This window comes from Anastrepha obliqua, chromosome 3 (genome assembly GCF_027943255.1).
Source record: "Anastrepha obliqua isolate idAnaObli1 chromosome 3, idAnaObli1_1.0, whole genome shotgun sequence".
NCBI classification, from domain to species: Eukaryota; Metazoa; Arthropoda; class Insecta; order Diptera; family Tephritidae; genus Anastrepha; species Anastrepha obliqua.
The window spans coordinates 91,574,394-91,600,281 of record NC_072894.1 but is presented as its reverse complement, the minus strand read 5'-3'; the positions used below and the strand labels follow the sequence as shown (position 1 = coordinate 91,600,281).

Here is a 25,888-nt window from a genome sequence, read left to right as displayed (position 1 = left end):
TGATTTTAGACAACTATGTATGTAGTTACGTATAGATATAAGCCCTACTGCACCGAAACACGTTCGACTTAATCATTACAATTGGCAACAAAGTGCTGAGGTTTACCATAATATTGAAGAATTGAGGTGGTGAGTAGTACGAATGCCTATATTGTAATTGCCTACGGTCACCAGCTTTGCCACAATGCTTTGTGGTTTATTAATATTATTGCATGTGCATATATACATACATACATACATATATGCGGTCAGCGTCGAAAGAAAGTATGCATCACATATTGATAAGTTTTCACTATTTATTTATTTATTTTGTAATTTCAATTATATTTTTATAAAAATACTACAACATTCTTTTTATCATACAATAAGAACCATACAAAGCAAAGTTTCAAACTTTGTAAAAAATTTGTGAAAATTAGGTAAATTGTCATCAAAATTTCAAACTTTTCATTTTACTCAGAATTTTTAAAAAAATTTCAAGTGCGTAGTTTTATAGATGATTTTGGTATAATAAAAAGCAAGTTTCAAGTGGTTAATTAATAGCGTTGATTTTTCAAAATTTTTTCTGCTTTTCATATCAAAAAAATGCGAAGTAGGCGTTAAATGGAGAAACTAAAACAGGACTGTGACCGAAAAAATTTCTAAAAAATTAGTGTGATTTTTGACTTACTTGAAACTTGTAAATTATTGCACCACGCACCAAAGTTTAACGAGTTATAAAATTTCATACTTGAGTTTTTTCTAGAAATTCTAAGTAAAAAGTTTGAAATATTGGTGAAAAGTGACCGAATTTTTACAAAGTTCGAAACTTTGCGTTTTACTCGTATGATACTTATTATAGTGTTAACTATATTGTTATAAAAAAATAATTGAAATTACAAAGTAAATTGTCAAAACTTATCAATATGTGGTGTACACTTTCTTTTGACGTTGAATGTACATATGTATGCATGGTATACACATTCTGTTCACTAAAAAGTGCATTATTCAATTAGGATTCAAAATTTATTTTACCAACAACAAAGTAAACATTTTTCTAAGCGATTACACGCTTAACATACGCCAGCACTTAACCTAAACCTTCATACATTTTTCAGGCTGGCTTAGCTGTAACAACTGTTTCAGCGATTTTCATTATCTTTGGTGTCAAGTGGAAATTTAGTTTCAGCAACTGTAAATAATCTGATGTTATCATTATCAAGTGAGTGCGATGCTTCTCCAGTCACAATAAACAAAAAATAACAATTATAAGCTGCAGCAAAGTAAGTTTAGATCCAGCATCTCCACAGTTTGGTGATGATTTTCCTTTCCTTTCCTTGTATGGAGATTTTAAGTGGCCTGAAAGTCAATATAAACTTAATTATTTAGTTCTTTGGATATACTTAGGATCACAACTCACTTTGCCACACAAGTCCAAAATTCTACTCAAATGTGTTTGTGGAATGAAAACTATTTTTGACTCTTACCCACTCTTATTAAAAATTATTTTTTACATCGTTCAGAACAGAAATTCATTTATTACAACGATGTTAAAAGGCTTCTGAGCTTTTTTACAGGCAAATGAACCTTTTTTAGATTTTACCATAGTTCACATAGGTACAAGTTTAAGTATTGAATTTCTAAAACCGCCAGTCTTTTCATCGTCTAATCTAAGGAATATTAGTACAGAAGCAAATTTTTTTCCATTGTGGTACAAAATATCGAACTTCCAATATGCGATCCCCGTTTTCTGTAAAATCAACACCAATCAATAAAATACCGGCAAACCCTTGTATTTTGTCAGTTTGTTTACATCGATTTTGTAATGCTCTGTGCTTATTGAAGCCCCGTTCTTACATACGAGTATTTCAATTATTCTATAAACAACAACAAAGTTAACGAGCAAGATTCGCCGCTAGCAAGTACCTCATAAAACTGGTGTAATTCACTATTTTACAAGCAAATGTAATTTTAGGCGCTGCCAACCTGTTTATTTACACCCGTTGATTTATCTACCTATGTATGTATGTATTCGCCACTTACTAACGCTTGACGAAACGAAGAGGCCTGATATTTCATTATATGTAGCGCATCGGCTGATAATTATGGTAAAGGCGTTCATTTCATATATCCTCATTGACATTCATCAAAAATATTAGATGTTAACTATCGCATTTTTGTTTTTTGTAATACTTTATAAAGTAATTAGAGCTCCACTTTATAAGAATATTTCTATCGAAACAGAGAATAACTTTTATATGAATTAGTTTTTAAGGATTTTTAGATTACCAGTATCAGCCGTTTGGAGTTGCCTGTCTTCCATCGGCCACGTCCCCAGGTGGCGGATAGGGGAACGCTCGGCAGATATGCAGGGTAGGTGGGAAATAAAATACCAATCGCGGACCAAAACAGGCAACACCCGCATGAACGACAGAGATTTCTGTGCCAAAGGCGATCGGACGCCATCTGTAATAAAATAAGTGTCCAACGTCTGACCCATATTGAGCGGCTCCCCGGTCAGCGTCTGTTCTGTATACAAGGAGCGGCTGTATTAATTGTTAAATGCGAACAACGGCTGGGGCTTTGCATCTCTGTTACCTGAGTATGCGGAGTAAAACCTTGCAAAAATGGCTTTAAGAAGGGTTCATAGCCTCCACTACTCCGTTCAAACATGGCAGGACTCACAAAGCGCGTAGTCGTCAGTGAGCACGTAGGTTGGGTTGAGATTATATATATATATAATTGGCGCGTACACCCTTTTTGGGTGTTTGACCGAGCTCCTCCTCATATTTGTGGTGGGCGCATCTTGATGTTGGCCCACAAATGGAGGGGCCTACAGTTTTAAGCCGACTCCGAGCGGCAGATATTTTTATGAGGAGCTTTTTTATGGCAGAAATACACTCGGAGGTTTGCCATTGCCTGCCGAGGAGCGTCCGCTATTAGAAAAGTGTTTTTATTAATGGCTTTGAACTCTGGACCCCTTGTTTACATAGATACGAGTAACCATGGGACTTACGGTAACTAAGTAGCGGTTGGGAGTTGGGCCCATATAACATGGACACAACTGAACCAAAACACCAAAAAACAAATGTAAGAGCAATAATGTAAAAGCAATGTTCACTCGCTGACAGCCGAAGTTGCAAACGTGTTTAAGAGGAGCGCTGTGCCGAGAGGAGGAACGTTATAGTGTTAGTGGGAGCATACCCACATACCGCTGGTACGACGGCGCCTTTGATGACGTTTCAGACATTTTGATTTTAACCTCATACCACAACAACAAAAAAAGTTCCCAGTATCGCCAGTGGTCAGTTTTTATCAGCATGACTTTTTATCTGAATGAGGAATTGGTATATACAGAACCCAGTTTTCTTAAAATACTCTAGATGGCTGCAGTGTGTACTTATATATTATTTGTTGATTGGTTTCACTTTTATGCGCACTTAGCATTGAAATTTAGAACATTTTTTGCTAGTACTCTTCCACGAAAAACGACTTCAATTAAATTAAATTGTGCATTTATTGTTGCTATGATAACAAGAAAACTTAATAGAAATAGATAATTAGTTTTTAATAACAATAAATGCTTCAGTTGTCGTCTCTTCGCGAATTCCTACTTGTAGATGTCAAGTTGTCAATGAGGCTTTTTTAATCCCTCAGAATTTATAACCTTGGGAGGTAAGAAAAAGATATCTTCTTTTTGTACCTTGAAATAGAATTTGGATTTTAAAATTTCAAATTTAATGAGCGCCTATCAAATTCCAGAATTCAATAAATCCTCTGTTTTTTAATGTGCACAAGCAACTTTACTGGAGATAAATTAAAATTGATTAGAGCACTTAACGCAGAGTGTTTCAATTTGTACGCACCGAACACATATTATATTTGTTGCATCCTAAGCCGTCTTTATTGATTGATTCGCTTATAACAAACGCGTACCAGGTAGGTATAATCCTGAAGGCTCAGAAAAGCAAGCTAACACATTTACGCCAAAAAGGGCCTTACCACAATTGTTCGCTAAGCCATCGTTGTGCTAATTTTAGTTTGCTTGTTGGTGTCACAGAGAGGAAAATTAATTTGAAGTCGGTATACGTTTCATTAAAATTTAATAAACAAAGTTACTTTTAATATATAAATAATATAGCTAGATTGTTAGTTTCTTTCAAAAGATATAGTAAATAGTACTGAAACCACATGAATGAAACTGCCATAGGTAGCATTTATTAAGACAGTAAAAGTCAATGCCATGAGTTTGTTTAATTTCAAGGATTTACTTTTCTAAATTTTATTAACCAATTCTTTCGGTTAACAAAAGGATACGTTAAACTTAATTCACCAAAAATAGTATGTTATACTTGTACTTAGTTCATATTTTTTTTCTATAGAACTCACAAGGTTATACGAATAGTCCAATGAGTGTTATCCATAGGGTGTTATGATAATATTAACGACTAACTACTGCACTATAAGCCAAGTCTTCGACAGCACAAAAATGAGTTACCCATGGTTGTGCAAAATGACGTTGAGCAACACCAGCACCTTAGTCAGTATTGGGAAGGACTTCTCCGAGCTCGGACCAAATTGCTCGGCCAAACGAGGTTTCAGACAGCTTGACACGCCTTCGTGTGACTTCCTTAAGTCATCAAACAAACAAACTGCGCATTCATGTATCGGCACTGTTGATAGTTGTGATTTTGAAGTAGTAAGAGATTTCGTTTATCTATGAACCAGCATTAACACTAATAGTAATATTAGCCTTGAAATCCATATCTCTTTCCAACAAATTACACTTTGGACTAATTAGGCACTTACGTAGTAAAGTCCTCTCCTAACAAACCAAATTAGCACTTTATAAGACTCTCATCATGCCCGTCCTATCGTATGGCGCAGAGCCTTGGATTATGACAGCATCCAGAGAGAATGATTCAGCGGAAGATTTTTGAAGCTTTGCACGTTAGCGCTTTGTTAAACTCGGCCAAAATCGCTTAAGCGGCTATCGCGTCAATCAAAAAGAAGAAGAAGTTTTGTAATTATTTTTTACAGAATTCCGATGTTGCTCACTAATGCCGGAATGCTTTCTTCGTGAGGTATGCGAAATTGCGGTTGCCGTTACGAACAATTATCATTACATATTTCAAAATGACATTTCTTCTTCACTCATACAACTGAGCTTTCTCATTAATATAAATGCATAATCGAAATTTGATAGAATGCTTTGTAATCGGGAAGGGTACATATGGACAATTCCTGTGTGCACAGATGTAGATGTTTTGTAGGCGTCCTGCGTCAGGAGTGGCATTATTACGAGAAAGAAGACACCACTAAATGTCCCCGTACGTTTGACAAGAAGATGGTGACCATTTTCGCAAGAAAAATTATGCAAATTTTAAACCGCTTTAATTGTAAGCCAGAGAATGAGCTCCACTCTTGTTATTTTTTGCACAAATGTAACCTTCAAATTCGGTTTTCTGTATTATACTTATATTGTGTACGTACACTCTTGTTTTGAGAACTGCCTCCATTCCATCAAGCCGTGCGACGAAGCAAATTAATTTCATTCAAATTTGGGGTGCTTCCCAAAATTAACTTGTTTTTAAACTGACTTATTGAAAGCAGAATGAAAATCATTTTTTTTTTTTTGTTTTTTGGTTTTTTGTATTAACCATTCTTTAAATTTTTTAGAAGCGTTGGATTTGATTAGGGGACATGTACTTTTGGCTGGTGCATCCACAAAATTGTATACCGTCAGTCCAAAACGGATTGTTAATAACAAATATTTGCTTTAAATGTTGAACTTTATAATTTTTGTCAGGCAATGGAATCATTTATGGTATGTTATAGGAAAGTTGATAATTAATAATTGCGAATGAATTTTTCCATAAAACCATGCAACTTAAGTAAAAAGTGTTACTTGATCGTAGCAGAAATACGCTGACTGAATTTCATTTGCAACATTCATTGTAAACGCAATGTGTAGTTAATCGCAAAATCAATTTGCGATATAATTTCCCCGGCTCGAACGCTTGTTTTTCTCATTCCAAAATATTTTCGCCATGTTTACTAGATAAAAAAACGCTATTTAAAATTTGATAACTTTGACTCCAATTCGAAAAACAAGACATCTAACGAATTTTTGCATCGGTTTCGAATAATACGTTTTTCGACTTCCATCCAACATATACTTAGTCTTGCCATAAATTCTGTGAAAAATGTTGCAATGCATGCGACGAAAACAAATTCGCAGGAAAAAGTTCCGTTATTTTTGTTTTTGTTCGTTTGTATTGTCTACTCATAAATGATCAATAGTTTCGTGAAAAATATCGCTTGTTAACGTTGTTGTTAATGAAATCCCCGTAGAGAATCATGTCCAGGGAAATGAATGTCAACCAAATGAATGCCGACCAGATCCATGCCAAGACTAATTGGAAATAATCTCCACATGAAAGCCAAAAGTCGCTCAACTGGTCATCTTTTGACAACGCGCTTGAAGAAAATTGGACTCGACAGATGCAAGCAACTTCTTCGGTGACTCGCATTCAACGGCCATGATAAGAAAACCTTCACTGTCGAAGAAGTTTTTATCAAGCAAAACTACAAAATCTATGCTAAAACTTCTAAAGACGCGAACATGTTGTTCCAAGGGTTCAGATCTCACAGAAATTTGGAGAATCTCAAACAATCTTTGGTTCGAGCAGCGACGTCAATATCCATGGAAATTGTGCCTGCTGCAATTGCTGAATGGCCTAATCGGTTGAAGGCTTGTGTAAAAGCTAATGGTAACCATTTCGAATGAAAATTAAAATTTTTTTTTAATATTTATATACCTAATTAAATAAAACTAACTTTATTAATATAATTTCATATCTACAGGGTCCGGCACTCGAAGTGTAACAAATTAAAAAGGCCATAAATTTAGTTTGGAAAATTACTTTTATTCAATTCAAAGTAAAAAATGTGGAAAAGTAATACAAAATTAAGAATCAGTTTACTTTTGCTCGATATAACCTGCCTTGACTATGACCTTGAGATGGTCCAGAAACGAATTGCTAGCTGCCGGAATGTGGCTTGCAGTTATTTTGGCCCACTCGCGGACAATGGCTTTTTTCAGGGCCTCGAGACTAATGAATCTTTTATTTCGGAAATTGCTCAACAAAATGACCCAAAGAGAATAATCAATCGGATTCGTGCCTGGTGAATTTGAGAGCCATTGTGTGGACCTTAGAAGTTCGGAACGTTGTTTTTTAGCCATTAATGGTTCACTCAAGTTTTCTGAGACGGTGCCGCGTCCTGTTGAAACGTCCAGGGTTTGCCACCAAAATGTTGGTCTAGCCACGGCTTCAAAGCAACCTTCAGAATACTTTAACGATATTTCGCATTTACCTTGACGCCAGACTTTATGAAAACGATTGGAGAGTGCCCATCTGACGTTACAATGGCCCAAACCATTACCTGTGAGGGGTGCTGCCTTCTGGTGGTCAATCGATGACTCAAATTCTCGTATGAACAGTCGGTCAAATAAAACCTATCGTTTTAGGAGTTTACGAATTGCTCAATTTTAGAAATTTTCTCGTCAGGAAACACAATACAGGGTGCATACGGTAGTTGAAGGCATGAGTATATGGTATGTGGCTAAAACTTGCCGAAACCATTATTTTTCGTTTTGCTCGTTTGCAACTTAACTTAAGAGACATGCAGTTATCGTCGCAATATGTTCAAGTCACACCGATTTAGAAATATCTAATTTACTTAAGTGCGCCCGTTCATTCGTTCACAAGATTCGTTGTGAATTGTAAACATCAGGCGACTATCAAAATCAATGATGGCCCTTGCGAGGGAGCTTAATGTTTCTGGGGGTCTTATCCGTCGAGTTATACATGAAGATCTCCTCTACGTTCTACGTTATGGGCAAAAGACAGTTTGTCGAAGCAAACACGAGAACAGCGGATTATCCGATCAAAACGCCTTCTAAACAAAATTAAATACCTTGAATCATCTAAGATATAATGGTTTATTTCTGACGAAAAAAAATTGGCCCAAAATCAAAAGACCAACAACGGACCTATATTCCAATGCTCATGCACAAACGGCTGCTGTTATGGTTTTAGACGCTTTGAGCAACAAAACACCCTTTGTACTCAAGGATTTCATGTGAATTCTGCTGCATCGAGGTTGTAAAGCTCTAAACGGAAGCCGGGGTTGATAGTGTGAGGGGAAACAGACCATACATCTTTCAGCAAAACTGTGCTCTTTCACACAAAGAGATGGCGACACACGATTGGATAGCTGAAAATTTCCATGACCACATACACCGAACTGATGCCCGCTTAACTCCCCAGACCTTAATATCCTGGATTACTACGTATTCTGCGTAGTTGAAGGGGCATTTGATTCGGGTATGCAATCGTTTCCGGAACTAGATGAAGAAGATTATTGCGGCTATGGAACATTTTATTGAATGATTTTATAGATAAATAACAAGTTAATGTTGTGTAAAAAATTCGTGAAGTTTCATTAAATTATTAGTTTTACTCTCAAGTTGTACACAAATACCGTATGCACCCTATATAATATTGTATATTTAAGTTTCACATGACACAGTGCGACACTCTACAAGTATAATACATGCAAATAAAGGTTATTTTTCATGTAGGCCTTGTCGAGTAAAACAAGAATTGAATTTAAAATTGTCCCAATACTCCCAAAATCTTGATTTACGATTAAAAAACTGGCTTTTCGCAACTGTACGTACTAATAATTTCGAAAATTTACTAAAATAACATCGGCTTCTTAACATTACTTGATCATTCCAAGGCCTTTGGAACAGAATACATACCCGATTGTTCTGACCTAGAATATTCAGCTTATCAAGCTATTCCAGCAAGAGTTTTTATGTAATTTGGAGAGAGTTAAAAGCCTCGCTCACTAACTGACTATTATTTAGAATACAATATATTTTTTGCGGCCGCCGTAGCCGAATGGGTTGGTGCGTGATTACCATTCGGAATTCACAGAGAGGTCGTTGGTTCAAATCTCGGTGAAAGCAAAATTAATAAAAACAGGCAATGGCAAACCTCCTAGTGTATTTCTGCCATGAAAAAGCTCCTCATAAAAATATCTGCCGTTCGGAGTCGGCTTGAAACTGTAGGTCCCTCCATTTGTGGAACAATATCAAGACGCACGCCACAAATAGGAGGAGGAGCTCGACCAAACACCTAACAGAAGTGTACGCGCCAATTATTTATTTTTTTTAAATATTTTTTGCTGTACACAGACACCTGTCCCTGCAACTTTCTCGGATCCATCCGTGTACCATTCTATCAGATTTTAGATAACTCTTCCCAAGCCTTTTTATTGCCCAACTCAGTGTTTAGGTCTTTGCCAAAACTGAACATCGGCCTTAATGAACGCCTGAGCTAATGGTAGCTTTGAGGGTTCTTAGGATAGCCCTCCCCTGGATATGGATGTGAAGAGCCCTGAGTTATAGAAGAATCTCCATTGATGCCGATGGACATATACGCATACACACGCAAGTCTTATTAGTATGGTTATTACTGTTTGCTTCGTCGGACGATTCTCCCATATTACTGGCCCGTAGGACATCATAAGTATAACAATAGCCATGTAGATAGTCAAAGTAATTATGGTGTACATCCCCAACTTCGTCGTCTGCCTAATTCAATCAAGAGTTCATCCACTACAAAGCGCCACATTATTGGTGATAGTACGCCACTTAGCATATTGCACATCCATGGAGCGAGAATTTTATTAATGCCTCTCCTAACTAGAGCCCTATTTATTAGAGCAAGTTAAATCTTTTCTCTACTATGTTTCGACAACTGAAGTATTCTCTGATTCTGAACAAAGAAGTTCAGAAAAGCATGGCTCTATAGTGGATTTCAACCTCCTTATTTTTTCTTATAGTCATTATTTCCTGTTCAATAGGGTTTTCAATAATAAATTGAACAAGCGAGCTTTTCCTTACTCATTCACTGATCAACTGGACAAACAGGTGAAACACTTAAAGCGGTCTTATCAGACGGCCTTCAAAGTGGTTCGATCAGTATCTTTTAGCAAGAAGGACTTCGCTCCCTGGTGGAACAAGACGCTGACCGCCTTAAAAGAGAACATTAGGAGGGTTTTTAATGAACGCTACCAAACTAAAAACTTTCAAGCTTACCGGGTAATTTTCAATGAATACAAAAAGCCTTTATATATGCGAAACGTAACTCCTGCAAAGAGTACTGCGAGTCCACTGAATCCGTGAAGGATTCTGCAAGGCTAAGCAAGAATCTTTCGAGGGACCACTCTTGCAGAACTCTTGTAAAAAGAGAAAATGGAGAGTGGGATGTATCTGCAAAAGAATCTTTGACTATTCTGATAAAAAATAATTTTCCAGAAAATTCTATTACCCCACGTGACACTGTCGACTCGAGTCGACACATAGGGCTACTCGATGTTTCCCTGAAATCACGTGGCCAATCAATAGTTTCTCTACCTTTAAATCTCCTGGCTTCGATGATAATTTACCTGTGATGCTTCAGAAAGCAAATACCTCGGCGGTTCCTGTCCTGCATGAAATCTAAATGGCTTGTATTGCTCTTAATCGTGTCCGAACTGGAAAAAAACGGTGGTTGTTTTCATACTCAAGGCAGGGAGAAGGGGTCACGCCTCGGCCAGGAACTTCAGGCCTATAAGTCTTACCTCATTATCCTAAAGGTGTTTGAAAGATTGATTGATTATCATATCCGAGAGCACATCGAATCCAAATTATCTCCAATGCAACATGCTTACCTGAAAGGGAAATCCTCGGGATCAGCCTTGCACGTGGTTGTAGGTACTGTGGAAAAATCTGTGGAGGGCAAACAATTCACTTTGGCGGCCTTCATAGGGCAGTAGGGCGGAGTCAATTGTCACTGCATTAGATAGACTAGAGGTCGAAAAACCTATCTGTCTCTGGATGTCGTCCCTGCTTGGCTGCAGGGAAGCTAATACCGTGGCAAGAGGGGCTAAAGTCAATAAAATTGTTCACAGGGGGACGCCGCAGCGTGGTGTCCTTTCGCTCCTACTTTGGCTAGTTGCTATTGACGAAGTTCTAAAAAATATTAAGTGGGGTTAAGGTAGTAGCATACGCCCATGACTTGTTTCTAATGGTATTGGGACCGTTTCCCTCAGTCATGGCTGAGATTTTGGAAGGGTGACTGGCTGTACTCAGTTCTGGGCTGGTAGTTGCGGCCTTCGTGACAAAACAGAGCTGGTGCTATTTACCAGAAAGTATAAATCTGCGCCCTTTAGACTTCCCAAATTAAACAACCACGTCCTTCTTTCTTGGCAGCTAGACGATTAAGGTCACTGGAAGCTCCTTTCTTCGGCTGTCTGGGGCAGTGCACCTACCTGAATCTCATTAATCTTATCAATTACATCAACAGCTCTGATTGGCTGTAGATATCTTGCTGTTGTAGGTCTCATAATAGTAATGTAATGCCAACGTACCAGTTGAGGTCCGTAGCCAATTAATTTTCGATTCTTCCCATGCAACATATACTTATATGTAGATGACGCAATGGTAGCTCATTAAAATGTAAAAGATACAACAATAAATGTAAACGGTCTTTTTAACTGTATTTCGAATCATCCATTACACTGTTCAACACAAAAAATACAAGATTCTGATAATATTGACAAATATTTTTGTGGCACATTTTAATCCGTTATATCACACTTATGATGAAGAAGAAATTAAGAGTGATTTATTCGCATTTGAACTTTTATATACAAGTATACACTGTTAAGTCAAATAGTAATTTTAAACGCCATTCTAAATGAAAAAACTTAAAAATCTTAATGTTTTTCTTATGCTTTACCTGCATGCTCCGATGTTTCTTTAGATATATTAAGACTTTCTCTATCATTCTATTCATAAAATTTAAAATACAAAACTTTTTCATCAAATAAATAAACATAAATTTTGGGCTAAGTATGTATAAGTGTTCGGCCGCCGTAGCCGAATCGGTTGGTCCGTGACTACCATTCGGAATTCACAGAGAGAACGTAGGTTCGAATCTCGGTGAAACGCCAAAATTAAGAAAAACATTTTTCTAATAGCGGTCGCCACTTGGCAGGCAATGGCAAACCTCCGAGTGTATTTCTGCCATGAAAAAGCTCCTCATAAAAATATCTGCCGTTCGGAGTCGGCTTGAAACTGTAGGTCCCTCCATTTGTGGAACAACATCAAGACGCTCACCACAAATAGGAGGAGGAGTTCGGTCAAATACCCAAAAAAGGGGTACGCGCCAATTATATATATGTATATGTATAAGTAAATGAGTCCACCTAAGGAAACTTGCTTTTCCGACCCTGAGTTCAGATTTTGAGAGTCAATTCAAAATTGGAGTATGCAGTTTTTTCTGCTTGACTAATCCTAAGAAAAGGTATATTTTGTCACATAAGTGTAATATTATAGGGGAAAATATAGTGCATAGAATTCGTTATAGAAAGTTTTACTGCTAGAGTTTTTTATCAGACACTTGTGTCTTTATATATACAGGGTGAACGATATGAAGGTTACCAACTTCACACTGCTCGTATCTGTAAAACGGCTCATGACATTAACGTCAAAATTGTTCTAATGACAGTTCAATATATTGGTTATAAGCCATCAAAAGTATTTGCGTCTCAGTTTTGTTGAATTTTGTTTTTCTGGGAATTCAAACGTAATAGTGTGATTGTGTTATATTTGGCTGGAAAATCACAACCAGCCATTATTCGTGAGCTCAGTCACCTCAAAGTGAATAAAATGTTTGTGTATCACACTATAAATCGTTACAATGATACTGGTAGCATTGCAAAACGCTATGGAGGAAATCCACGTCGAAGTGGAAGAAAAATGGACAAAGAACTGAAAATATCGCAAGACAGCATTCGACGCATATTGAAAAATGAGCTCAAGGTCAAGGTGTACAAATTCCAAAAAGCACACGATCTTTCACCTCAGCAAAAAAAGTTCGGTGGGAAAGAGCAAAGGAGTTGTTGCACTTGCACGAACGTGGCGAATTTCCTAATATTGTATTTTCTGATGAAAAAAATTTCCCAACTAAGCAGTTCAAACACTCAAAACGATCGTGTTTACTTGGCCGAACGCTCATATGAGAATTTGAGCCTATGGCCACTCGAAGCAATTTCCCATCGTAAGTAATGGTGACCGCTGATAGACGCTCTCCTATCGTTTTTATCGCGCCTGGTGTCAAAATGAATGCGACTTATTATCGGGAAAATGTTTTAGAATCTGCTTTAGAGCCGTGTACACGCAAACATTTCGGCCGTAGACCATGGACGTTCCAACAGGACTCGGCACCGTCTCAAAAAACTCGTGTGAACCAAGAATGATTAAAAAATCATGTTCCACGCTTCATTTTGTCTACACAATGACTTGCGAATTCGCCAGACGCAAATCCGATGGACTATTCCATCTGGTCCATTTTGGAGAGCAAGGTGAGGATTAAAAAATATGCCAGTATGGATGCGCTGAAAAAAGCGAGAGAGAATGAGAATGGGTCAAAATACCTCAAGATCTCATTCGTGCAGCATGCAACTCATTTTTTTGGCTGTTTGAAGGCTATAGTCAAGGCAAAAGGTGGTCATATCGAGCTAAAGTGAATAAATGTTAAAATTGTAATCATTTTTGAACAATTTTGTGCTTGAAATCAATAAAAACTAATTCCACACAGAAAAGTTATAGTGTTTTGAATAGGTAACACTTCATATCGTTCACCCTGTATTTTTTTGAAATATGAAAATATATATTTTTTTGTTTTTGTTTATTTTATTTAAAAGTAGGTGAAATCGGAATACTTACTTAAAAATAGTTAAATTGAGTAAACTTTGCAATTTTTCGCACTTTAGCGGTCCCAAATATCACATATGTACATACATACATACATCTTCTTCCAAAAAATGTTTGCAAAATAAATAAAAATTGATTGCGGATTAATATATTAACTAAAATTAAAAATAAGGAGGATTGAAATCCATTTCAGAGCTTTACTTCCCTTGACTTTTTTGTTCAGAATTTACAGGAGAATACTTTAGTAGCCGAAACAAAGTCGGTTATTTATAGTATATATTTTAATAACTAATTGACCCGCCGTACTATTTGCGATTTCATGTGTGATGTAATCGCAGGCATATTCTATGCCTAAGAAGTTATATATTGCAGTTTCCTTCTTTTCTGTACAGTCTCAAAGCACTCTAGTTAGTTGATACAGAGCAGTCTCTGTTGATCGCGCATGCATGTTGAGATGAGTGCAGTGGTGTATTTGCTACGATCATGGCTCTGATGTAGTTGTATACTACCTTTTCTATAATTTAGAATGCCAATGACGTAAGACAATTTAACCCAGAAGGATTTAGGATAAAGTGAATCCTTCTTTTCTGCCTTAGGTTTAAATACCACTTTTGTCCTCCTTCACATATTTTAAAAGTACCCAAGTACGATACTTGTTCTTGAAATCATGGCAAGTGGTCCTAGGAACAGGACCTTTATGGAGTAATGTCGCGAAGATGCCATCAACAACAGATGATTTTAACGGCTCGAAGCTGTTTATCGCCCACTTCAATCTTAGTATCGTACATATATTAATTGTTGGCGAGCCTCTCATGTGAAGTCTTATAATATAATACAGGGTGAGCCAAATAAGACCTACTAATGTTAAGCACAAATAACTTTTTTATTTTTTGACATATTTATTTTTCTCTTTTTGTAGGTTATAATTGAATTGTTGGAAATTTATTGTGGAACCCTACAGTACAACACAACGCGTTAAAATTATCGAGTTTTTCAATTCTTGTCAACGATCAATTGTTTTAACGCAGCGTAAATATCGGCAACATTTTAATTCCAGATCAGCTCCCACAGCCTTCATGATTAGGAGTTTGGTCTGTCGTTTTGAGAAACTGGTTTCAGTGGCCGATCGTCTTGGACGAGGTGCCCATAGAAATATTCGCACTGAAGACAACGTGGAAACTATGCGGCAGAGTGTTGCAGATGATCCATCTGTCTGAACTCGCCGTCGTTCCAGCCAATTAGGTATTTCCAGAACGACATTGCGTAGAATTTTAAAGTTGGATATTAAGATGTACCCATATAAAATTCAAATTGTGCAAGCACTGCTACCGCAAGACCACCAACAACGACTACAATACGCTATTCGTTTTACACAATTAGCCACACAAATTGGTTTTTTAAATAATGTTTTAATGTCGGATGAAGCGAATTTCCATTTAAATGGTTACGTCAACAAACAAAACTATATATTGTGGCGCTCTGAAAATCCAAGGGCAACACACCAACATCAGTTGCACCCATCTAAATGTACTGTTTGGCCACTAGAGTTATCGGTCCATATTTCTTCGAAAATGAAGATGAAACGCTGGCATCGATTTCAGGAACTTCTTACAAAACATTGATTGAAAACTTTTTGCCGCCAATGGCGGAGCAGTATCCTAATTTGTGGTTTCAACAAGATGGAGCAACTGCGCATACTGCTAGGAAACTATGGACCTGCTGCGTGAAATTTTTGGCGAACGTCTGATTTCCAAAAATACAGATTTCCCTTGGCCACCTCGTTCGCCATATTTGACTGCGCCCGACTTCTTTTTATGGGATATTTAAAAGACAAAGTGTATCTTAATAAACCAGAGACTATTAGACAGCTGAAGCAATTCGAGACGAAATACTGTAATGGAAAACGCGTTAAAAAGAGCCAATCTTTGTATCGAGAAAAATGGTGGACATTTGTCTGATGTAATATTTCATACATAATTTCCATAAAATATATTCAATGTATAAAGACAATTAACCAAAATAAATGATTATTGCAAAAGTTATTTGTGTTTAACATTAGTAGGACTTATTTGGCCCACCCTGTAGTATGAGCAGAGATCAATGGTTCATAGGTTACTATCTAATTTGCTCCGGATATTCCTTATAGTTATATCAAGGACCTCTTTGCAACAAATGTTGATATATTATCCATATTAAAAATTTATAATTTATTACTAAGGATAAATTCAAGGAAGTACTTCCCAATTTGTTGATATCAGTGCTTTCCCATACCCCGTTATGCGCATTTACGTGGCATTCAATTATCAAAGTTAGCCTCCTCTTCTCGCCCTATTCTACCAGTTTGCGGACTAAATTAGGTGGTGCCAACTGCTCGTGGTAGGTGCACAGTCATTAGGTGTACATACAGAATATTGTCCCCGTGACATGCTCCTAACTCTGGACTTTCTCAGCGGGACAGTTTTGGCGCCGTTTCACGCCAGTTGGCAGCTTCCTTGGTTGCAAAACTTGGACTAGTGTTAAGCCCTGCCGAAAGTATATATAAGTATATACCTTGAAATTTAAGTTCGGATTTTCATTTCTTATACATCTTCTTTACGAAAAGCTCAGCTCTTCCCGTGAAATATTTGTAAAGGGGAAAGATTTGGGTAGAGCCGCCAGTCTTAAACCTTTAACGATGATCATTGCTTGCAGATTGTGCCCTTTTTTCTTGGCACAGTTGCCTTCAACTTAACTGATTTCAGATAACTTAGATATGTATTATTTGTTTCCAGCGTCGCGCAGACATTTTTCTGACCGCTCCGAAGGTGGGAGTCTGCACAAAAGCTTGTCCAGGATGCTTTCCATTTCAATTCAACCGGGCTGCTCGGGTCATGTTCTTCGATTTCGATGTAACTTAAATATGTTGCTCTCTGGTCAAAATAATGAGACACGTATTTTTTTGTTCGCCCGAAAAAAATTTTTTTCAAGAGTTATCGGCAATTTTGTTTTTTGCCTCAAACTCGATTTTTTTTAATTATATAAGAAAAAAATTTTTTGAAATGCCCATAACTTAGTCAAAAATGAACCGATTTTAATAATTTTGGGTTCAAAATGATCGTTATTACTTACACAAGCGACTTCATGTAGAAACAATTGCAAAAAAGTAGTTGAAAATTTTTTATTTAGTAAAAAAGAAAAAAAATTTAAATTTTTTCAAAATTCAATATTTCAAAAAGGGCATTTTTTTTTTTTTTATAACTTTTTCCAAATCAAAAAAACATCTCAAACTTTAATTGAGCTGCATGCCTAGTAGCTAAAATGCGTTGTTTTTGAGTAATGAATTTTTAAGTAAACACCCTGTTTCGCACTTTTTGTTTTTTGCAAAATAAAAAATTTTCAACTACTTTTTTGCAACTATTTCTACATGAAATCGCTCGTGTAAGTAATAACGATCATTTTGAACCCAAAATTATTAAAATCGGTTCATTTTTGACTAAGTTATGGGCAATTAAAAAAAATTTTCTTATATAGATTATTTCCATTTCAATTCAAAAGGGCTATTCGGGACATGTTCTTCGATTTCGATGTAACTCAAATATGTTGCTCTCTGGTCAAAATAATGAGACACGTACTTTTTTGTTCGCCCGAAAAAAATTTTTTTCAAGAGTTATCGGCAATTTTGTTTTTTGCCTCAAACTCGATTTTTTTTAATTATATAAGAAAAAAATTTTTTGAAATGCCCATAACTTAGTCAAAAATGAACCGATTTTAATAATTCTGGGTTCAAAATGATCGTAATTACTTACACAAGCGACTTCATGTAGAAACAATTGCAAAAAAGTAGTTGAAAATTTTTTATTTTGCAAAAAACAAAAAGTGCGAAACAGGGTGTTTACTTAAAAATTCATTACTCAAAAACAACGCATTTTAGCTACTAGGCATGCAGCTCAATTAAAGTTTGAGATGTTTTTTTGATTTGGAAAAAGTTATAAAAAAAAAAAAATGCCCTTTTTGAAATATTGAATTTTGAAAAAATTTAAATTTTTTTTCTTTTTTACTAAATAAAAAATTTTCAACTACTTTTTTGCAATTGTTTCTACATGAAGTCGCTTGTGTAAGTAATAACGATCATTTTGAACCCAAAATTATTAAAATCGGTTCATTTTTGACTAAGTTATGGGCATTTCAAAAAATTTTTTTCTTATATAATTAAAAAAAATCGAGTTTGAGGCAAAAAACAAAATTGCCGATAACTCTTGAAAAAAATTTTTTTCGGGCGAACAAAAAAATACGTGTCTCATTATTTTGACCAGAGAGCAACATATTTAAGTTACATCGAAATCGAAGAACATGACCCGAGCAGCCCGGTTGAATTGAAATGGAAAGCATCCCAGTAATCGTGCTTGGCTTTGGGAGAATCCCGTTGGGTATTGAAGGATCCTTGATGCACAGCTGTCTTGCATTTTCCTTCCATGAGTATGTTACTTTACGGGTCGTAGTTTGTGTCGGCATTGATGCTAATTTATCCAGCACACTAAATTGGCCGGTTGAGATGCGGTTTGCGTACCCGCTGCTTTTCTGTATTTGTTTCGTCTATAATTCCAATCCCACGAGTGTTTTTCAAATAAGAGTCAACAGCTATAGTAGCGGACGTAATTTAAATTTGTATTTTACTTCTCTCTTTTTCACACATTTTTTTTCTTTCCTAAATAAACTAAAAATAACAAATGAAAAAATACAAAGTAAAAAATAACCTTGCAAAACTAGTTTTCGAACCGTAAGTCAAGATTTTTTTAGAAAATTTCATATTGTGATTCCTCTTTTGGTCGATAAAACCTTTGAGAAAAATAACATCACTTCCCAGGTGTAGCCACAGCATTATTTTTTGTCGCACTGCATAATATACAAGGTGTCCCAAAATCAAGCACCCTACCGTACATCAATATATTTGACACTTGTGTATTAGACAGCTGCAGTATACAAGCAGACAAGCAATGGAGCACGTAGGGGTAAAAATAAAGAATTTTATCACCCAAAATAATTATTTAATCAGTCACAAAGTTATTCAAAGCAAAATTGGATTATTAATTTTGCACCACCTTGTACAAACATCAGGCTCATAAGTCTTATGAATCACTCACTAAAATTCTTTTTTTTTAATTATACAAAATAGAATTTATAAAAAAAGTGAAGAAGCCATGGGCCCTACGCAAATCAGTTTTAGAAATGGCATGGGAGCTCGTGAATCGCTGTTTTGTGTCCATGTTCTTGTCCAAAAGTGCAAAGATGTGCAAAAGGATATATTCATGTGTTTTCTAGACTATGAAAAAGCATTCGACACAGTGCAATATGGCAAACTCTTTCACCATCACTCGATATTGCCACAAAAGAGTTGCGCTGTTTAAGAAACCTTTATTGGAACCAGATTGCCGTAATTAATGTTGACAATGAAAAATGACTTTTAGCAGATAACTTAGACGATTTGCAAACGATATTAAATAAAGTTGTTCATCACAGCAAAAATTACTGCCTTAAAATTAACATTAATAAAACGAAATGTATGCATGTCAGCAGGAGTCACGCAGAAGCAGGTACTAATCAAACACTGATGGTTCATAATGTCAAAATAGAAAAGGTTTCAAATTTCAAATAGCTTGGACGCTGGATGAATGAAAATTGGGACACATCAGCCGATATAAAAAGCAAATTAGACATGGCTAGATCTACATTTTGAAAGACTTGGACTTTGGACTTTTAAGCGAATTTTGAAAATTCCGTGGATCGATCTGGTTTCTAACTTAGAGGTTCTACGACGACTTAATCGAGAACGTGAACTTCTACAAACAATAAAATGTCGCAGAAACTCCAAGTACCACATGTTACTGTTAATACTGGAAGGAAAAATTGAATGGAAACGATGCGTTGGCCGAAAGCAGTTATCATGGTTACGAAATATAAGGCATTGGACGGGCATATGCAATGTTGCAGAATTATGGAATGCAGCTAAAAATAGAGACATTTATAAAAAAATTGTAAATAATCTAAATTAATATGTTTTGAGTATTGTAGTTAAGAGACAAAAAGCTATAAAATATTATATGATCACTATGCGAATGTAAACGAATAAGCAATACAGAAGAAGAAGTACAACAGCAATACGAGTACAAGCGTTGTCGAATGAAGACGTTTTGTATCCTCTCCTGATAAAAACTTGATCTTCTATGAACTCTCTCCTAATGCCATGCGTTCCTCGAGCTAGCGTTGACGCTACACGATCAGATTCTCCTATTCGTCCACCTTTTCCTGTCATAATTCTTCACGAAATATCCCACCATGGAATTGTGAAATTCTACTTTTCAACTTACATATATACATTTCGGATAGAGTATTTTTCTTTCTATGTGCCCAAACATTTTACTCTTTATACTTTGAGTCACTATATTATAATTCGGCATACTTTAACTTTCACTGGAATTGAGCCAAAGCATTTTATTTAAAAAAACGTACACTGCATAAATTTATATCATACCTGTTATACCCTGGCCTTAAATGCAAATTTACCACCTATCCAGGTACAGTCAAGTCGAATTGGCGAGCCTGCAGATGGAGTTACAAGATTCAAATATTATCTGGTGTCTATGGTTTCCCCTGAGGTTATCTACGATCCTTGACGATATAACTTCATAATGAAATAGTATTTTCGGTCCTCGTTCATCGGCCGAATACAAACAGACACATATACTGGGCTTAACGGTCTGCTCCTGTAATTCGTATTTTCTGTACTTCTTATGCCTTGCAATTAGCGAATCATTTTGTGCCTTTCTTTTAACTAAGATTTCTAGATACTTAAAAAATACTTAGGGACATCAACAATATTAGAGTTTAAATACAGGGTAGAAACAAACAAGAATTTTCAACAAAATTCATAGCAAATTAAAGGTAGCATGTTAAGGTAGCATTTTTGTAACGAATAAATCTCTCTTATAAAAAGGAATTTATTTATTTTCTCTAATTCATCGAGAGAAACATTGTAATATATTAATTTTGAATTGCCTAATTTGTGATTATTATTTCAATGTTTCATAACACAAATGCCTGCAATTTTTAATCAAAAATATTTTTAATCAAAAATAATTAATTGAAAACTCATCCGAATAAAAGCTTTTACCAATAACAGCCATGGTTATCCAGCTAAACCAACTCTCTCGCAATCAAAAGCCATATGGCTGGACGTGGGCTCTTGCTTTGTGGTATCATACAGAGGGAAACAGAGGTAAAATAACATAACGGACTGGAAAAAGAAGGAAGTATTTGGATTAAATGAGGGTGACGTTAAGTTTTCGTAACCGCTTCAAACTACTGATGAAATTCATCAGATGTTCGATACCTAAATCTGCTATATCCGCAGGTTTAGCAAAAAAGTGAGAGCGAAAAGTCTGAATCTCAGCCCGGCGAGAGCGGTATAGCTGAGCAGAAGTTACTAAGACAGCTGCGACCCTAGACCCACTAAGTTCATCAGGATTACGAAGAGAATATTTAACTCCATACTGTATAAGAATGATAACATTGTGATAATGAAAGCTACCTGATTGAAAACCTTATGGACTCGTCTAGTAATTAAAGTTATTTAACATGAGTTAGATTAGCATAAGGTTAGTGATAACTTGATTTCTAAATTTCATTTTCTTTTTATTGTCCTGTCAAATTTCGTTTCAAAGTTATGAAAAAAAATGATTTTTGCCAAATAAATTGGCTTAGGGTATTTCTTTAAAGGCGAAAATGCGGCGAAACTTATTTAGCCTCGAAAACGACTGTCAAAAAAGTTATAAAAGCCGCTTTTAAACTTTGAAAACTTTCGAAGCAAATTAGTCGCGAAAACTACCCCGAAACACCGTTCCTAAATTTCGGTGTTTCCTTTATATCGCAATGGTCTACAAAATTGATAAAAGAAAACAAAAAATAAGAGAAACGAACTAGAAAATGAATGTAGGCAACACTAACAGAAAACCGCTGTAAAACAAAAAATGTGCTTATTTATCAATTAACAGAAAAAATGTCAAACGCACAGCGCCAAGTAGTACCGAACTGGTTAACAAACAGGAGCAAGATTTGGGTCTTAAAAAAATTTGTTACTTCTAAAAAAATTTTATTACATTCAAGTTTGTCCAGTTTACTCGTAAAAATTGGTCGCACCTTTTTATCTAAGTTTGGTCAGATATCAAAAACAATGTTTTTGACTTTAGAACCGCATTGAGTCGAAAAGGGCTGATACTTAGAAAACAGATTACCGCCAGAGTGGTAAAAAGCCATTCATCAAAAATTTCCACATCTTTTGGGCAAAAGCAAGCAAAAATCGAGTACGTTGCCGCGAAATTTTAAAAGTCAGCTTTATTTTTTAAACACACCTCGTATAAAGTAAACCTGGCTTCGAATTCATGCTCTTCCTGCCGGGTGTTTTTAAGAGCTTGTGAAAATAAAATGCCAATGCAAGACAGAGTTATTATTCGAATGAATTTTTTTATTATATTCTGGTACATAATTTCATGGCATTCATTTGTTGAATATTATATCCGACATATATCCGCCGCGGCTACGAGTTACATGGTTCGATCAGTGCAATAAATCGATTGTTAAGCGCGCAAATTGCGTCGTTTTGCTGGGACCAAACGTCGATGCTTAGCTGATAAATTTTTGAAACCAAAAATGGCTCAATAGCGCTCGCCATTCACCGTATAAATAAGGACCGCCAGTGCTCTATGAAGTTAGCGAACAGATTTATTTTATTTTAAGTAAATTTCCACATTTTGAAAGCGTTATTCTGGCGTTAAACGATTCATGACGACTTGCCAAACCTTACTGAACAGAATTATAAACACAGTTTGTTATTCTCAGATGTCAAACCATTAGGATATGAAAACTTCGCACAGCTTGTAAAAGCTGGGAAAATGGAAACATATTTGTAATTCTTAATATATATTTTCTTTTTATGGCATTTAAATTGCATTATTTTTGATACATACTATACTCATATTTTTTAGTGTTTATTTATGTTATCTATTAGGTAAATTCCTTGCAAATTATAATATATTCTCACTACTGTTTACATATTCACATCTAAAGTAATCTAAAATTGGAGCTTAAAAATATGTAAAATTATAACTAAAATCTATTTGATTTGCTACAAAGTTGCATAGAGGTAAACATTTCTGAATACTCTCAATACGTCTTTATACCAAATCATTTGTCAAACCTGACTTCTCACAAACAACAAAATTATAAAGCAAATTTCAGACATAAAAAATTACTCCGAAAATAAGTGGAAACAAGAAGGATAAGCCGAGTATATGTAAGTGGAAGCAAGGAGGATTCAAATAGCCAAATGAACTTAAAATAGTGTTCACCGTGAAATATATTTGAAATGTAAATACCAACAACAACAGTGCGACTATTAAATCATAAATGCATCAATTGACGATGCCTGTTCGGTGAAATGAATGACTAAAATGGCATAGCATACAAAAGAGAGAAAATAAAAAAATCGCTATCAATAGAACATGTAATCGCACCACCAAAGCTTTCCCACAAACACCACCAACATAATGCGAACAATTGGGGACAAAAAGCGATATTTCTGCACTTTTGTGCATTCACTTTGTTTTTTCGAATGACACAAAAAACAAATAGAGAATGAAATATTAAGGTAATGGTGAAGCCTTCAAGAATTTACAAGAGTAACATTGCGCTCTCAACTCTCGTACTTAATTCTACTACTACCTTTGCACTCATAAAATTGTGCATGAAAAATCGCCTCATTCGCTTTTGCACTTGACGTGTTCGGTATTTTCATTTTGTTCTTGGATGTTGCACAGTGGTTTTGAAGCTAGTATTCAGTAATTAAAATTAATGCAGTTATCCTTTATTTGTAAACATCTTAAGTGGTAACACCATCCTAGGATCTTATGTACATAATATTGTTTTTTGTTAAGTAATAATTGGACGGGTCTTAAAAACGATATTCAGTGGGCCCAATGAATAGCGTAACAAATTATTTAAACTTGGTTTTTTCCAAAGCTCCTTTTTCTACCTCAAACACTATCGATTTGGAATTTTGCAGGTAGCCTCACAATAAAGTTTTACTTGGAAGTACGTAACCGTAAGGTTATTGAATTTAACCATTATTTTTTATTAAAAAATATGCGTTCACCTTTTTTGATCAAGCCAATTTTTTTTTATCAAAATACATTCTACGACATTTTATTTAAAAACAAAACCCCTATGTACACTTACAGGCGATAATATGCATACGATAATAAATGTTTGTTTTTTGTTACAGGTCCTACACTTTGTACGCTTTTCGGCGCTCGTGAATGAGTTAAAAAACGGTTCTCCAACAAAATATTTAATACTCGCATTAACAAAATAAAATGAATTCATACAATTTAAACAATAATAAATATAAAGGTTCATAGGGTATTTTCGGTTTTAATACAATTCTGCTTTTTAACTATCAGTACGAGGAAATTTAATGCATATTTAAAAATGTAACTCTAATTATTTCTATGCTCCCATAATATGTATGTACATATAAATATCATACAAGTTAGATAATTTTCGTTGATGCAAAAAACAATATTCTAATATTTAATTATATAAAAGAGAAAAAGGAAAAAAATACTCCTCAGCGCCACATATTTAATAAAAATTTAACCACAACTGTGGCCAGTATCGCCGTAGCCGAGTGAGTTTGTAGCTAAAGAACGTACAGCACAAAGTGGAGAAGAGTGTCGAATAAACTCCTAATAATATTTCTCCCATTATAATTGTATTTGTAACTTTTAGTAGAAAAAAATTTATTCATCTTAAATGTTGATTAGAAAAAAGAAAAATATTAATATTTACATGATTTTAATAGAGCTTTACTGTACACATAGCAAGATGCAGTAGTAGATACATATATATGAATAATAAATGCTGAATGTACTTTTTCACTACTTGTATTTTCAATTGCAATATCTCTCTTTATTAGCTGAAGCTCCCTTAAAACCGAGCGTTTAGATAGCAATTATATAGCAATATACCATACATGCTCATATTTAGCGTAAACACCGCTTTTAAATAGTGTTGCGTGTATGCTATGTATATACGAGTACAAAATTAAAAAAAAAATAGTGAATACGAAGGTTAAAAGTTCGTATCAAACAAACATTCGTTATTCTATTCTACTAGTATAGCTTTATGTACTAAGTACTATTTGAAGAGTTAAAAGAAACAAACGAATTTTTGCACATTTTTTTCATATTCTGTTTGGCTTCATTTCCTGAGTTCCTAGCATTTATCCTCTGGTTACCTGTTTTTCGTTAAGCCTTTTTTATACTCAACCTATCCGAAAACATGCGGGCAGTGAAAAATAAAATAGTATATTATCTCTACTTTATTTTATATTTGAAACTTAATGCTGCTATATTTTATTCTAAATAAGCCTACTGTGCACCAGTATGTATGTATGTACTTTTTTTGTTCTGTTTGCAATGCTACTGCCGTGTCTGGGGCTGCATGGCTACGACTGCCGTGTAAGCAAAGGTGTTTGCATGCCTTGATGTCTCGAAATGTGTCTGTGTATTATTTCGTTGTATGGAAGGCAAACAAACGTAAACGAAGAGCCGACCACCCTACCACTCTGCGACCGACGTCTCAGCTGTTGGTTGAACATTTTGTATTCGTTAGCTCTAGCATTAGAAGCACATCTTGTGCACTTGTATGTGTGTATTAGTGCATTTTTGTGCTTGCGGTTTCTACGAGCATGTTGGCTTGTCGACTACTACTACTCGTACTTTGTCCACCTCTACTGGTGGTTGTTGTTGGAGTGGCTGAATATTAATACCCATTGCTATATGCCACTATGCCATAGCCGGCTATACTATACATATTAATCTAACACATAGACATTGTGGCTGTTATGTCTGTTATAGCATATACCAATGCTTGTTGTTTGTATGTATGTGTTGTTGCCTAGCACTGTGTAATATTATTGTTGTTCTACTTATCGTATATATGTTTGTATATTTGTACATATGTATGTATGAACGTCAATAC

At 35.4% G+C, this 25,888-nt stretch overlaps 1 protein-coding gene across 1 annotated transcript in view; it reads right to left on the bottom strand.

The window, feature by feature from the left end:
- The window catches only part of LOC129241823 (uncharacterized), a 73,814-nt gene that overhangs the window by 21,456 nt on the left and 26,470 nt on the right, over positions 1-25,888 (bottom strand). The gene's annotated exons all lie outside the window — the stretch shown is intronic.